The sequence below is a fragment of the Felis catus genome, chromosome X (assembly GCF_018350175.1).
Source record: "Felis catus isolate Fca126 chromosome X, F.catus_Fca126_mat1.0, whole genome shotgun sequence".
Classification (NCBI taxonomy): Eukaryota; Metazoa; Chordata; class Mammalia; order Carnivora; family Felidae; genus Felis; species Felis catus.
The window spans coordinates 43,016,805-43,033,948 of NC_058386.1; the positions used below are offsets into that span (position 1 = coordinate 43,016,805).

General features: G+C 40.3%; 1 long non-coding RNA gene across 5 annotated transcripts in view; it reads left to right on the forward strand.

The window, feature by feature from the left end:
* The window catches only part of LOC102901835, a 151,270-nt gene that overhangs the window by 27,005 nt on the left and 107,121 nt on the right, over positions 1-17,144 (forward strand). The window lies entirely within an intron of this gene.

The following is a 17,144-nucleotide window of genomic DNA, read 5'->3' on the forward strand; positions in this document are numbered from 1 at the left end:
CTGTTGTCAAGGGTTTCAGTAACCAAAAATGTTTACTGTTCAAAATGCTGAAGGACTCACAATACAGATTGTCAGATGACTGGTTCTCATTCCTAGATGGGTTCCTCTTATGGCCTACCCGCAGTGCAGAAGCCAAGTGGACTCTGGAACAGCAGGGGGAGCTACTTGGCCTTTATCCTCGAGAAACCGAATCAAGAATTCCTGATTTTGGGGGTCTAGCTAGACTACTCTGTGCCTTGTTTTGGCTGGCCTTAGGAAACTCAAAGGCTAATAGTGTGCTTGCCTCATAAGCCAATTAGAGACTTTTGCCTACAAAAGCAATTATGACACACTGCTGTCTGTGAAGAGTGCTGCATAAAGGCAAAAAAAATGTGCATTGAATGACTCTGGAAATACTTTCCTAATTTAATCTAGACTTTGAAACTGAGAAAGGCAGTGGCAGATGAGTTCTGCGTGTGTTTGGGGGTGGGGGTGGGGAGGGAGATAGGGTACATTCAGAGTAAATAAAAGTACAAGCCAGAAAGAGCAAGAAATGTTTATGAAATTGGGAGTAAAGTGGGTGTTTTCCAGCATGGTTGTAAGAGGGGATATGGGAGAATGAAGAATAGAAAGGCAATGTCAACTACAGTGAACAAAAATCACAATAACAACTACTATAAATAAATTTCCTGCTTTGGATTTGTGAAGTGCTTCTCACCAATTACCACATATAAAGTACATAACTTTCTGAAGTGGGTATTGTAATTCTTATTTTATAGGTGAAGAAACTGAGGCACAAAGTGCTTATATCACTCAACGTTTCAACCTAGGGTACTGACCTGTAACACATCATCTTGAGTAACTCTGTTGGGCACCAGAAGGATTATCTGGTCAGTCTGACTCTGCTCTTCCACACCTTCATGCCTTCTTGCATTAAGTATCGTCACCCTCCTTTGCCCTTCCGCAGTTTATTCATATTGTTAAGTTCCACCATGGCCATATTCTTAAAGTATTGTTTCATGTGTATTATATCTCCACAACTCATATTGTTTCTTTAAAGGAAGGGATCTTGTCTGTCCTTTCGTATCTTCCCCAGCACAGGAGCTTAACACACACAATGGTTAATTGATTGATTAGGATTCCATTAAGCATTTCACGTAAGTTCCTTTCTACTTGTAACACTTCTTGAGTGCCTGATTGAACACCTTCATCATCAACTTCATCTGGGAAGGCAGCTTTTCTGCACCTGTGCAGGATGCAGTGCTGGGCAATGGAACTTTGGTGATCTCACTCAGTTTTCTCTAGTTGTGTGTTGTATGTTCCCATTTTTCAAGATAAGGAAACTGAGGCTGATAGAGGTTAGGTAATGTGTCCAAGTGCTCAAGTAAGCAGTTGGTTAGGTTTTAACAGGATGCTTGGAGGCTGACAAAGGGAGAGTCATGGCAAGCTGTAGGGAAAGTTAGAGGCCTGTCCTGGCAGCTGCAAAAACAAAGCTACAACAAACTGGATCAAACCATACAGGCCCAACACACAGAAAGCCAGAGATCTTGACCAAATATTGGAGAAGAGGCATGAAACCGTGTGCCTAAGATATCCCATCCCCAAGTAATAAATACTCTTGTATCTCTGCAGAAAGGGATTCTCTATGCCTTTAAGCCCAGCTCGTATCCTTATGGTTATTGTTTTATTTTTTTATTTAAATTTTTTAAATGTTTATTTATTTTTGAGAGAGAGAGACAGTGAGAACCAGGGATGGGAAGGAGACACAGAATCTGAAACAGGCTCCAGGCTCTGAGCTGTCAGAACAGAGCTCGATGGGGACCCCGAACCCATGAAGAGTGAGATCATGACCTGAGCCAAAGTCAGATGGTTAACCAACTGAACCACCCAGGTGCCCCAAATGATTGTTGTTTTAAATTGTAGTTCAGACGGGGCACCTGGGTGGCTCAGTTGGTTAATCATCTGACGTTGGCTCAGGCCATGATCTGATGGTTCATGGGATCCAGCCCCTCGTCGGGCTCTGTGCTGACATCTCAGAGCCTGGGGCCTGCTTCAGATTCTGTGTCTCCCTCTCTCTCTCTCAAATATAAATAAAAACATTAAAAAAATTGAAATCGTGGTTCAGGCACATCACTTATATCTGTTTTGATTAGATCTCTGGCTGTGATGTCTTCTTGTTCTACTGGGGTGAATTCTTCCATCTTGTCATTTTGTCTAGGTCACTGTTTTGTGTGTATGTATGTCTGTGTGTGTGTGTGTGTGTGCGCACACGTGCGTGTGTGCGTTAGGAAAGCCTGTTCCATTTCCTGCTCCTGAGAGTAATAGCTGCCCCTGAGAGTAAGAAGAGGTCCTACACTGTCCAGGGCCTGTTGCTTCAGGAAGTGCTTCAGAGTGTGCACTTTTGTTTTGGTTGGTCAGTGCTCTGCAGAGTTTCTCCTTGCCTGCAGTGGGAAGTGTTTGGACCTTGTCCTGTGTGTGGTATTTTAACTAGGTGTGCTTTGGTCTGCTTGTTAAACGAAGCCTGATCTTATTTCCACTAGAGCTGAAGCTCTGCAGCGCTCTATGGTCAGCGGACTTGGTGCATGTACGGGTTTGGTGCTGGTCTTGTGGGCAAGGATCCTGCTGCACTGCTTCTCATGTGGACTTGCCCTAGTAAAGATGCACATGAAAGGCACAGGGGGTTGGAACTTGGTGTAAGTGGCTCCAGCCTCCACTGGGGGTGATGTGTTGCTCACTGATGTCTGTCAGTGCTGATGGGGGGGGGGGCAGAGGGGGCAGGCATGGGAATGGCCTCACCGCACTCTCTTGTCCCCAGAGTGTGGAGTTCGTGCCTGCTGCTATTCAGGAAGCCCTCAGAGCAGAGCAAACAATCTCCCCTGTTGTGTCTACAACTTCCATCAGATCCCTGCCTTCACCCTTTCTGTGTCTGGTGCCTGCCAGGTGGCACAGTACTCCTGTGTGTTATCTCAGGTTCATGGTTGGGTTTCAAAACTACAAATTTTAGGGACCTGGTGCAGCACAGACCAATGCTGGTCCTCTGGGCGAGGGTCTCATCATGCTGCTGGTTTGCCCCAGAAAAGCAGTTGCACGATTGTGCAGGGTCCTTGAGTTTATGGTAAGGACCATCGAAAAGCTGGCACCAAGGTTTGCTGCTCTCAGTGGGTGTCTCTGTTCCTACGCTAACAAATGAGGCATCACATTGGTGCCTACCTGCTCTTCCCTGCTACACCCCCACACCAAGAGGCTTTGTCACCTCTCCCAAATGCACTCCAAGAAGGAGAACTGTCTCTCCCAGTGCGACCCAGGGGATCCTCAAATCATGCTTTCTGCTCCTGGGACTCCATCCTCCTTTCCTACCAGAGCACCACTGTGCCCCCCAGGCTCCACCCAGCAGTGGTGCAGACTTCTAAATCTTCACACTTTGAGCTGTGTTGCTTGTAAAAATGATAATCAGCCTCTTTAGTTTTCCCAGTCAGTGATTTGGGGAAATGTTCTCTTGTGCAATCCCCTGTGCACTGTTTTCTCTCTGTTTCTCTCTCTCTCTCTCCTTTCACTGAGATCAAAGCTCCCTTCCCTCTGCAGCACCCACAGTTCTTTTCTCCCCGGAGCATGCCTCAGCACCTCTTACCTTCCACAATGTGGCTTCTTTTCTCCCTCTAGTTTTGCAGTTTGTTCTCTCAGCATTTCTATTGATTTCTTGGGTGTTCAGAATGATTTGATATTTATCTATCTGTGTTCAAGGGATGAGGGACAAGCATAGGAAGTCCCCCTACTGCTCTGCCATCTTAGCTCCTCTTTCCTTAATTCATTTTAATAGACTTTCCCACTTGCACCACTCAACCATTGTGTCTGGTCTTTCCTTGCATTCTTTCTTACAAGACCAAGAGCCTTTGATGATATCCCAGGGATGAGCTGGATGAAGGCCTCAGGGCCCAGGGATCTCCCCCATCCATCTGGCAACAAAATAATAACCCAGAGACATATTGTTAATCATTATCACACTGATTTGCTTGGATGCAAAACACTAATAATAGATTGATTTTATCTAACTTTGGGTTTATCTACAAGAAAGATGAGAGAGGAAAGAAGGAAAACCACAGCCATATTTGGAAATGGTGAACATTGCTTTCCTCTTGTTGGGTGAGCTGGCAACCAGCAAATGGTCAATTGGCCCTTGGGCAGCAGCCTGGCTCCTTAAGGAAAACGAGTTTAGATGTTTATGGATTCCCAGATGACCTTGGGAATTTAACTCTGGGCAATGTGTGATAGGCTGTGTTTGTGCTACATCTGTCACTGTCTTCTTCAACTACCCCTCTCAGTCACTCAGCACCCAGCCAGGTTCCTTCTGATGCTGATCATGAGTTAACCATTGCTTTGGGATCATGACTATGCAGCAGCATTTAAGAATCTGGCTGTTAGATGGTGAAAGAGAGCAAAAAGCCTAAGGACAATAGTGAGTAAAGTTGGAATCCACTGCATGTCCAATTTCTTAGTTTGCCTAAACCCAACCAGGAGAGCAATTACAAGGGTTAATTAGGTCAATATTAGCTACACAAGTGGGTTTTTAGTTAACTGATTGTTCCGCTTCTCCTAAGGTATTTATTTGGTACAATAAGATGTGTTACCTATTGCCCAGACTCCACTTAGGCTGGCGAGCAAATAAAACTTCTGTCTGGTAAATTTATGCTCATCTATTATACTTCTAATGCTTGAGCTATTTCTTTTGCTGTTTGAGCCAGAGTCTGGTATAAATTATGGATAACATGATCTAGTTCAGGAACTCCTAGCCAGAGTATAAATCCTTGCACCAATCAGTGAAAGTGTCTTGGATACTTCCTGGTAAGGGAATATATCAAAATATTAATAAAATGAGAGCACAGGGAAGTTCAGTTTTGAATGCTTGGAAAGACTGAATGACTATACCCAAAGTGTGGGGCATATTTTAATGTGGCAAACATAGGAAATCCATCTGATTACACCAAGAACATCTCAGGGCTGCACACTGAAGAGGCACAAATGTATTGTTTATGGTATTGCTGATACTGCCTTTCATGTACTTATGAGTGCATACCCGGGAGTTTAAATGCAGTACTTACAGTTCAAAGGACCTGAAAGGGTCCTTTCCAATGTAGTTCTAAGGCGGAATTTCACTGGTGTCTGTCTCTTCTCAGTAACCCCAGTCTCCCCAAAACAAATCATGTAAAGGTGTATCTGGGGTATTCTCTTTGCACCTGGTGAGCATATGATGTCATTTTTGACAATATTTGATAAGCTTATGGGTCCTCCTGGAATCATTTTATATGAGGACCTCTGAGGATTTTGAGATGAGGATTGCATTATCATTACAGCTAATGGTTAGATTTCAAGTCAGGGCACAATCTTTTGTAGAAATTTTGATGATTTTGATTTTTAAAAGATCATTCCTTCATTCAATTCTGACATAGTTTTACAGGTCAGTATGGACAAGGAAGTTTTTACTTTAATGAAGTACTTTACACAGTTTCTTAAGTATTTCACCTATAAAGTGAGATTCTTTTTTAAAAAATTTTTTAATGTTTATTTATTTTTGAGAGAGACAGAGACAGAATGCAAGTGGGTTAGGGGCAGAGAGAGGGAGACACAGAATCTGGAACAGGCTCCAGGCTCCAAGCTGTCAGCACAGAGCCCGACACGGGGCTTGAACTCACAAGCCGCGAGATCATGACCTGAGCCGAAGTCAGCCGCTCAACCGACTGAGCTACCCAGGTACCCCTAAGGTGAGATTCTTTAGCACTGGCGAGTAATGAATATATTATCCAGGCGGGAAAACCAAAATCTATCTATTATTAGTATTTGTCTGTTTGTTTGTTTTGGCAACATAGTATTAGCTTTTTATCAGGGGGAGACTTCCATCCAAGCATAAAACTAACAAACCATTACTAAAGTGTTGTGGGATGGAAAACTTTTCCTCTACCCTTATATATTCATTGAATGGGGCTTGTGAATTAAGCTAACAAAAGACAGATTAGCAAGAGAAGAACCAGTGGTTTTTTTTTTTTTTTTTACATGTGCAGTATATATACATGCAGAAGTGCTTAGTGATAAGTAACTCAGAAGGGTGGTTAGAATTGGGAGGCTTACATACCTAACTTAGTAGGGAAAGGGAGAGGGGAAAAAGGCTCTTATAAGAAGAACAAATAGGTTTCTTTAGGAATGACAAATGGGTGTTAGGAGAATAAATGGGATATAAGAAAGTTTGTGATGTTTGTTTATGCAGATGCAAGTGGTCTTTCCCTCTTCTTCATGGCCATGAAACTTCTTAGGAAAGGGAATTTATGCTAGGTTTATTTTTGGTCTCTCTCCTGGGAGGAAATCTGAAGAGGGAATTTATGGCAGCCTCATTTCCCAGAAGTTGCTGCTTTGAGTCAGATAATGGAAGCTCTGTGAGAAATTCTTTCTACATCTGTTAATTCTCAATTGCCTTCAGCTCAAAATAATTTTTATGCCAAAGTGGCAGATTTTGGGGTGGCATATTCTAATCCCCTTCAGTGTTTTTCAAAATTTTGTTTTTGGGCTGAAGGGTAGCAGAATATGCCACCCTAAAATATGCCTCTTTGGCATGAAGATTATTTTGAGTTGATTTTTTTAATAAAAAGAAGACACAGAGGAATCTCTGAAAACAGAGTTGAAGTTACTTTTTTGTAAGGGAAATTTAGATTTGTAAAGGAAATCTCCATTTGTAAGGGTGTCTCCCTCTTTGTACCAGGAAGAAAATGACTACAATTTAAGAAACTCATCATTAGAGACTATGCCTGACTTAAATCTGCATAACATCCTTACTGTATTTTTCCTGGTAACCTTCCATAACTGCTCCCTCCCAACACCTTTCTTTTGTCATTAGCTGAAGATGGAATTTAAGCTGGTGGGTTGGACCATTTTGGGAAATTTTACTGTTTTTCTGAGTATCTCCCATGTATATGTGAGGCATACATATTATTAAACTTCTGTTTGTTTTTCTCTTATTAGTCTTTCTTTTATTACAGGGAGGTCTCAGTCAAGAATCTAGAAGAGCAGAGGGAAAATTTTTTTTCCTCCCCTACAGAACAATTGAGTAAAACCCATTTGCAAATGTTCAAATGGTTTTTGAGGCAAGTGTTCTGAGTTTTGCTTTTCTTCATAGGTTTTCCTTGGTTATGATAATGACAGGGCAAGATTTGGCCATCTTTCTTTTATTTAAATTTTTTAATGTTTTATTTATTTTTGAAAGAGAGAGAGAGAGCGTGAGCAGGGGAGGGAGAAAGAGGGAGACACAGAATCCAAAGACAGGCTCCAGGCTCTGAGCTCTCAGCATAGAGCCTGACACAGGGCTCGAACCCACCAACTGTGAGATCATGACCTGAGCCAAAGTCAGAGGCTTAACCAACTGAGCCACCCAGGCACCCGATTTGGCCATCTTTCTGGAGTGAAATTTCCTTACCAATATTTTTGTAAAATTTGAACCACTGTATCGTTACTATTGTGAATAATTTCACAGAGAAAACAAAAAATGTCTGGAGATGGTCTCTGGAAACATTAACCAGCCATCTTGGCAACATCAATGCCTATCATTGTGATGAGGGATAGAAGCAGAAAAATGTTCACTTTTAGCCCGGAAGGCTGACCTATAGTCTGCATAGTTCCGATAAGGATCAAACACATGCTGGTTGCTGCATTCCTAAAGGATCTCATGACTGCCTGTAAATCTCACCAATAGTTAATATCAAACTGAATGATAAGCACCAGAGAAATCTTGTGAAAGTAGTTTTATGAGTAGAAGTTCGAAGAAAACCTTTATGACCTAATACTCCCTGCATGTTCTCTCCCCCTTGAGCATGAAGCATATAACCACAAGCTTCATACAACAAAAGTGTAGCTCTTTCTGCGTATTGGTTCTGTTCCCATCCTACTTAAATAAACTTACTAAGTTGCATGTCAAAACATCTCAAGAATTCTTTCTTAACCATTATGCTCAACTATCCTGCAACAATTGTACACATGATAGTTTTGAGATAGCCACTATTTCTTTTCTTCTGAGGAGGAAGATTATCATATTTGAATGAGACTTTCAGGATTCATGAAATCACAATGAGCAAGCCCTTTCCCCCTGTTGGACAGTTACCTTTGCTTCATTATAATATTTAAAGTCTTTGCCCTAGGAGTAGCATAAGCCTCATTAACATAACATAGGATGCAGGTGTAGGCATGTTTTCTACTTATGCCTGTGCAACTTTATGCCCACATTTACATGCTCCGAGAGCCAGTATAAACTGGATGGTGTCTTGGGCTCCTTATTTCAGGTAAGGAATGCAGGGTCTTGCTTACTTTTGAAACAGCACTAGGAGTTTTTATCACTGATTTAGTTTCTGATATGGTTAGGCTAGAGACTTGTAAGTTTTTACATTCTCTTTGTTCCCTTAAAATTCTTAACTACTGAGGTTTTGCATTTCTTTGTAATTCTGATACTTCCTAGGAAGTTCTGCAAGAAGTGTACTTGGACAAGTAGGGTATAGATCTTGCAAAATGAATTCTCTTGCATCACAAAAGCTGTATATTATCTTTTTCTGGAAACCTCTAACTCCTTCTGCTTACAACAGGCTTATGATAAACCCCTGATTTTTGAGCAAGTTTGCTTTTATGGGAGGAGCTTAGACCAGTTACGGATGTCCAAAGTTGAGCTTGCTACAAGGCCTGCTCAGAGGAAGAAAAGGTCTACTGTCATATTATAGGAGGATTCTCACACAGAGAGATGGGACACCCAGGCTTTCTTTGTCCAGGAAGCGTCTTCATTTGTGCTGGCATGGGCTCAGTGGGTTAAGGCTTAGCCCAAAAAGGCTAAGCCCTGAGTGCAGCAAGGTATAGCCTTTTATGCAATTTCTACTTCTTTGTCTCCTATATATGGTGACACATATAGTCTGATTGGACACAAAGTTACAGAGTCAAGTCAGAGCTATGCATATATGTATGGGAGTTGATTGGGCCACGTTGAACGTTGCCTTCCTTTGTTATGGAAAGGCCTTCACCACATTCCTTAGGGAGGGGCTCTACCACAATATGAACCCCATATTCATATTGGGGTTAGACAAATCACAAGTGGTTGAAGTCTAGCAATAGGACCTGCATGCAAGATAGGTCTTCAGCACCTTTTTTTTTTCTGAAGACCAGTGTTTCTTCCATCATTAGAATGGAATGCAGGTAAATTGGCAGATACTGATATCATGATAATATTTAATTATTTTAATGTTTATTTTTGAGAGTGTGAGAGAGGGACAGAGCACAAGCAGGGGAGGGGCAGAAAGAGAGGGAGACACAGAATCCAAAGCAGGTTCCAGGTTCCAAGCTGTCAGCATGGAGCCCAATGTGGGGCCTGAACCCACGAACTGCGAGATCATGGCCTGAGCCAAAGTCGGACACTTAACCAACTGAGCCACCCAAGTGCCCTGATATCATGAAAATATTAACCAAACAATAATTTGGTTGTATTCTTTGTTTTTCAGTAATACCAAATCTATCTAGCATCCTTAAAAATGGAGGAGAGGCAATATATACAATACTTCACATATATAAACTACATGTACCAACAATATATTATACCTTGCCCTACATTTAGCAGAGAATGTTATACACAGTTCCAAACTTTTTTCTGTAGACATCTCTCTTTAAAAAAAAAACTGGCCAGCAATATCGTGGTTCATTTGATTTGATTCACCCTTTTTCAAATCTCTTCCCTCAGTGACACTGCAGCTGTTCCTGACCCTTCTGTCATCATGCCTGTTTCTAACATCCTATTTGCAGGTCATTGCTTCAAATGTGCTATAGGAAGGAACTAGACATACAAGCTTGTTAGAAGGTGGTGTGTGGGGGGAGGAACTCCAAATCTGAATGAAGGCCCAGGGCAATGAAATTGTTCAGCTTTGGAGGATGGGCTGTGTTAATGGATATTTCTGAGATCCATTGTTTTGCTTGCATGATTCTTGCCTTCCACTTTGGTTGAGGTGGCTGTCAGACTGACACCTCAGGAGGACATCACTGCAAACCTTACGTCCACTAGTCTTGTGCAAGGTCTTTGTCTGGGAATTTCAAAGGAACACATGACTCTGAATTCTTGGGAACTCAGTCTAATTTGGGATAGTGAATCCTCCTAAGAACAAGGCAACACATCACATATTCATCACATATGAAGTGGTTTGACACTGAAAGAACACATTATAAAGATTTTCTGGAAGAGATATAGGTGCAATCAATTTTCTTTTGAAAGAGTGACAGATAAGTGTAGGGGAGGAAAAATTTCTCCTTATTCTTTTCTAGGTTTCTTTCCTGGACTAATAATTAAGTTGACATAAGACAGATTAACAGGAAAAAAAACCAGATTTCATAAGTATAGGAACCCCGTAAAAATATGAGACCCAAAGGGCAGCCAGGTCATTAGGCTTATGTAACATTTTGAGTTAAGGAAAGAAGTAGGTGTCTGGGGATGCAAAGGAGAAAAAGGCCATTCACAGGAAGGTGAGAGAAGATTGTTGGAGAACAAAGGTTGTCTTGTTATGTAGATAAGTTTCTTAGGTAAAAGGAATCTCTGGTAATAGCTCTCTTCCTAGTACAGGCCCACTATCCAATGTAAATTTAGGCAGTTGAGGAAGAGGTAAAGAGCTTTTCCTGAATCTGCTGGGTTTTGATTGCCTTTAAATTAAAATAATCCTTATTCCAGGGAGGCATATTTTGGGGTGGCAAAATCTCTCTTTCATATGCTTTGGTGAGAGCAGAAGGCTGTTGAAATATAATTTTCAGAGAAAGGTAAAATCATTACTCTCATACAGATATAAAAGTCAACACATGTTAAGGAAATAATTTAACTCCTATTAAAGAGAACCAGAACCTTACAGTAGTTAAAGCAGTAAAAACAGACTTTATTCAGGAACTATTATATTAGGGAAAAAGAGACCTCAATGTAGAAGTGAGCTCAATTCTAAATACAACAAAGGAAGCTGGGGATTTATAGCCTAGGAGCAGAATGAGGGGATCAGTGGATGGAGAATTACTGAGAGGAGACATCAAAGGTAGGGAGATCTTACTAAATTGAGCTAATGGGATTCTTACTGAAAGAATGCCAGGAGGATGGGATATCAAGGCTGGGGAGATTCTCGCTAAAATGATTTAGAATTTTTGCTACAACTGGGCTATGCAGGTCCCCCAAGGATGTCAAGGCCTAGCTGAGAAGAGGGCTCAGGGAAGCTTGACCAAAGTTTGGTCAAGGAGAGTCTTTGTCACTTTTGTGGTATGAGAGAACCAGGCAGATTTTATAATTGGTTCAAAGGAAAGGTCAAAACTGCACAGATTTATATGAAGTAAAGCAACATTGAGACAAGTTGCAAAGGTCCACAAAAATCATTTTGCCACAGAGGGAATGAAGCTAATTTCAATTACTGCCAAACAGGACAGAATTTCCATATATATCAGTTACCTACAGCTTACAAAGAATTGCGAAATAGCTCAAAGACAATGATGACTAGGGCTAGAATCTGATAACCCTGATACAGAGTTTTCCATTGAAACACAAATATTTCTCTATAAGGAGCTTGGGCAAGGTGAATGGAGGGGTTAAGAGCAGAGAAATTAAAAGAGGAGGAATTTAGGAAGAGTACGAAAGCCATTAAAGGTTAATCTATTTGGTTGGACTTGCAATATGATCAGTAGGAAATGCAGGGGGTTTTTTTCATAGTGAAAAAGGTTTCATTTCAGATTCTCTAAATCTTTAATGTGTGAAGATCCCGTGTCTGCATACTTGATCCTAATGGCTTTAGGATTCCTATCAGCTGATTCTAGCTACTTCCAGTTCCTGTGGTTACAGACCTTTTCACTGAACCATGTCTTCTCTGAAGTTGTTCTTTATGAGGGTTTGAAAACCTTTGGACAGCTTTGAGCTGTATGGGTGGGGTGGGGAGAGAAAGATGATGAGAGATTTGGTTTATTTCTATGTTGGCTTTTATATTTAATGTTTATTTTTTGAGAGAGAAAGAGGGAGGGAGAGTGTGAGTGGGGGAGGGGTAGAGAGTGAGGGAAGCACAGAATCTGAAGCAGGCTCCAGAAATCATTATCCGGTGCTTTTGTTTATCATTTTATAATTTTGGAGGGGGATTTAAAATTTGCTTTTTTTCAGATTCTGTGACTAATGTCTTGCCTCTTTTTTAAAAAAAATTAGATTTATTTATTTTTGATACAGAGAGACAGAGCACAAGTGGGGGAGGGGCAGAGAGAGAAGGAGACACAGAATCTGAAGCAGGCTCCAGGCTCTGAGCTGTCAGCACAGAGCCCAGTGTGGGGCTCAAACCCACGAACCATGAGATTATGACCTGAGCCGAAGTCAGATGCTTAACCAACTGAGCCACCCAGGTGCCCTGCTTTTATTTTTAAAATAACTCTGTACTCCTTGTAAAGTTTTCCCTCAGAACAGTTTTTCCTCTGCACACCTTTTTCCTCATCATTTTAATGTCTGCAGTTTTGTCTGGTGAATCGAAAGGAATGGTCAGAACTTCATGAACCACCTGCCAGAATAGAGGGACCAAATTATGTAGGCGGGGCCCCTAGAGGGGATAGTAAGGTGAGAGGAGGAATGGGAATATGGGTAAGCATGGTGAGGGGACAGGGAATGTGGGAGAAACATAAAAGACAAGAGAGCTAGGAATGGCTTATCATGACAAATGGTTTAGTCAGGAAATGGGAGCCAAAATTCCATTCCTGCTAGAACATTTTGCTCAAAAAGTTTTTGGATGGAGCTATAAGGGACGAAAAAGTTTTCCTTGACCCTCTTAGGGTCCCTAGCTAGGTCTGAAAATTAAATGGACAAAGACAGATTAACAGGAGAAAAGCATACACATCTGTTTGATGTATGTTTTATGTGGCATGGGAGCCTTAATGAGGCCTGACCTAACATACTTGAGTATTTTTATGCTAGGTTTGATAAGAAGTAGACTGTTGTAGAGGAATATGATAGGCAAGAAGTATAAAGTTAAGTGTAGTAAACTGAGGGAAACTTAGCAAGGCCTGTTCTTTCAGATTCTTTCAGCATCCTTTGTCTTTAGATATAAGGATGCTCTTTTCCTCTGGGTACAGGAGGGCACCTCTCACATGAGAGTCTTATGACCTGCTTTAGGAGAGAAGGATGAGGGAAGGTGCTTTTGCTGCTTTTTTTTCAAACTCCTTCAGCTTGAAATATTCAATATGCCAAGGTACCATATTTTGGGGTATTGTGTCCTGATCCCTATCATAGCCAAGAATCTTTATTCTCTTTTTTTATGAACATTTTTTTTATTATAAAATGATCTTTATATTTCCTTCTATAATAGAATTTCCACAGAAATATTATGATTTATGGGATTTGAAGGAATATTTATGTATACTCATTGAGTCATTTTTTAAATGAGATATAATTGACATATAATTATATGTTTAAAATGTGCAATGTGTTGATTTGGTACATTTATATATTGCAATGTGATTACTACTGTAGCATTAGCTAATGCCTCTATGATGTCACATAATTATCATTTTTTTTTGTGGTGGCAACATTTAAGATCTAGTCTCTTGGTAATTTGAAGTATATAATGCAATATTGTTGACTATAATCACTATGCAGTGCATTAGATCTCCAGAACTTATTTATCCTACATAATTGCAGCTTTGTACCCTTTGACCAATTTCTCCCCACTTCCCCCCAACCCCAGCCCTGGTAACCACCATTCTACTCTCTGGTCCTATGAGTTTGGCTTTTTTAGATTCCACGTATAACTGAGATCATAGAGTACTTGTCTTTTCTTTGACTTACCTCACTTAGCATAATGTCCTCAAGGTCCATCCATGTTGTTGCAAATGGCAGGATTTTCTTATTTCTCATGGCTGAATGATATTCCATTGTATATATATATATAACATATCTTTTTTATCCATTCATCTGTTGATGGCCACTTGGGTTGTTTCCATATATTGGTTATTATGAATAATGTTGCAATGAACATGGAGGTGCAGATATCTTTTCAACGTCCTGTTTTCATTTCCTTCAGATATACACTTAGGAGTGGGATTGCTGGATCATATAGTTGTTCTATTATTTTTTTTAATGTTTATTCATTTTTGAGAAAGAGAGAGAGACAGGGTGTGAGTGGGGGAGGGGCAGAGAGAGAGGGAGACACAGAATCTGAAGCAGGCTCCAGGCTCTGAGCTGTCAGCACAGAGCCCAGTGCAGAGCCAAAGTTGGACACTTAACCAACTGAGCCACCCAGGCACCCCACAGTAGTTCTATTTTTAATTTTCTGAGGAACCTCCATTCTATTTTTCACAGTGGCTGTACCAATTTACATTCCCACTAACAGTGCATGAGGGTTCCCTTTTTGCCACATCCTTGCAAACACTTGTTATCTCATCTTGATGATAGCCATTCTAACAGGTGTGAAGTGATAGGTCATTAGTTTTGATTTGCATTTCCCTGATGACTCATATTGAGCATCTTTGCAGGTACCTCTTGGCTGTTTGGATATCTTCCTTGAAAAAAAACATCTGTTCTTCTGCCCATTTTTACATTGGGTTGTTTGGTTTTTGTTATTAAGTTGTAGGAGTTCTTTATATATTTTGGATATTAACCTCTTATCAGATATAGGACTTGTAAATATTTTCTCCCATATCTTAGGTTACCTGGGTCATTTTTGGTTAGATGACATTTCTCCTTTCTTTTTTTGTGAGTAGAGCAGGAAAAGCAACATGAAACTCAAATATAAAGCCAGAAGGCTCAAAAGCCACATTTGTGTCTTTGGCTCTATTTAGGCAATGGTCACAGAGTACCGTTGGTGTTCGATGACACCCAATAAATACTATGGTCAGCTTCAGTTTGAGCTCACAAGTGACGAAGACTCTGTCCTTGACCAAACTTTAGTCAGGCTCCTCTGAGACCTCTTTTCAACTAGGCCTTTTCTTTGGACCCTGTCTTCAGTTTGCTTAGTCCAGTTGCAACAAGAATCCTGCTAAGTTAGTTTAGAGAGAATCCTCTTTTTTTAAGATTTTATTTTTAAGTAATCTCTATACCCATCATGGGGTTCGAACTTACAACCCTGAGATCAAGAGTTGCATGCTCTACCAACTGAGTCAGCTGAGTGCCCTGAGAATCCCCACTCTTGATATCTGATCATTCTGGCTTTCTTTCAGTAAGAATCCTGTTGAGTTAGTTTAGCAAGAATCCCCCTACCCATGATGTTTCCTTTGAGTAATTTTCCATCTACTGACCCCTCATTTGGCTCACTGGTTATAAATCTTCACTTGTCCTTGTTATATTTGGAGTTGAGCCCAATATCTCTCCTCTATGGTGATAGTCTCGACACACTTGAAGGGGTCCAGAATAAGCTACTGTGGCATAAAAATTGTTTTGAGAGGAAGGCATCTGAGTTCCTGAAATCTCTTATCTGCCTAAAAGCAGAGCCTCCCAAAAGAACTAAACTGTCATAAATCCCCTTCTTGGGAGCAACCAGGGATGATTGGCTCTTATCAATGGAGATGAGAAGTCTCCACAGGATGCCTGAACAGATGTCATAAAACTACCATATCTCCTATCTGTTCTCCTAAGGGCCTATTATCTTTCCAAAAAGTCACTTGTTTTTCTGTAAGTACCCTTATCCTGCACCCTTCCCCTATCAAGATGGTGTATAAGCCCCAAATTTTAAATGCCTCCTTAAGTCATATTTTTCTGTGATGTACACACAAGAATAAAAATCTGTTTTACTCTTGATAATCTGTTGTAGGAGAGGAAAACAAAATCTGTTTCTTCTACTCATCCTGGTTTCATTGGCTGGGGCTCTGCAAATTTGACTGACAAAAGACATACTAACAAGAGAAAAACAAATAGAAGTTTATTAATGTGTACATTTGAAATACACATGGGAGAATACTCATTGATGATTAACTCAAAGGGGTGGTTTGAACTTGGGCTTATATGGCATCTTGACAAGAGAACAACACATTTTTTAGAGGCATGATAAGATAAAGGAAAAGGACTTTGTAAGGGTGGCAAATTATGAGAAGGTAAATATATGGAAGAACTAATGGAAGATAAGGGCTAGTTAGAAATGTTTGCTATGTTGATTTTTCTGGTGCTCTCTCTGGGCTAAGTCGAGAGTTGTCTCTGGTGATTAACTTCTGTCCTTCCTCATAGAAAGGAGAGGGGGAACATCTTTACAAATTTATGTTCTACTTGTAGACAGAGGGAGGGCAGAGAGCTTTTTTTGTATCTGCTTCTTCTCACTTGTCTTCAGCTTAAAAGAATTCTTATGCCAACATAGCATATTTTGGGATGGCATATTCTGCTACTGTTCACTGTCAGTTTAATTTGCAGTCTCCCAAGCACTGAAGCTAAGAGAGGGAAAGTTTTTCCTCCCTGATTGATATACCTATTGCAATAGTTCTGACTAAAGTCTTCTGTAGCATGTTAACAAGTGTCAAAATCTTTTTAACAGATGGGATTTTAAGAGTCTATAAGTTACTTCCTGCCTGAGGTTCTTCCTTTTCCTTAAACACATCCTTATGTTATAAAAGCTTATTGTCATCTCTCTGGCATTATGCTACCTAGGGTATTAAGTCAGCTACATTGGCAAGTTCATTTTATTGAATTAAATTTTGGTATTTTTAAAGCTGTCATTTTTGATGCCTTTTTCTTACCAACCATTCCCAAACTGGAGATACTAAAGTGAAAAAGAACACTTTTCACCCATTTTCCTTGCTCTTTTGAGTTAACAACAATGGTTCAGGACACATTTCAAGTTTCAGACAAGTAGTATTTATTGAGAAATTAAGTGCATGGTTATTTCCATGCTGGCTTTTTGGGAGATTCCATTTTTAAAATTATTTATTTATTTATTTATTTATTTATTTATTTATTTATTTATTATTTTTTAAAATTTACATCCAAATTAGTTAGCATATAGTACAACAATGATTTCAGGAATAGATTCCTTAGTGCCCCTTACCCATTTAGCCCATACCCCCTCCCACAACCCCTCCAGTAACCCTCAGTTTGTTTTCCATATTTATGAGTCTCTTCTGTTTTGTCCCTGTCCCTGTTTTTATATTATTTTTGTTTCCCTTCCCTTATGTTCATCTGTTTTGTCTCTTAA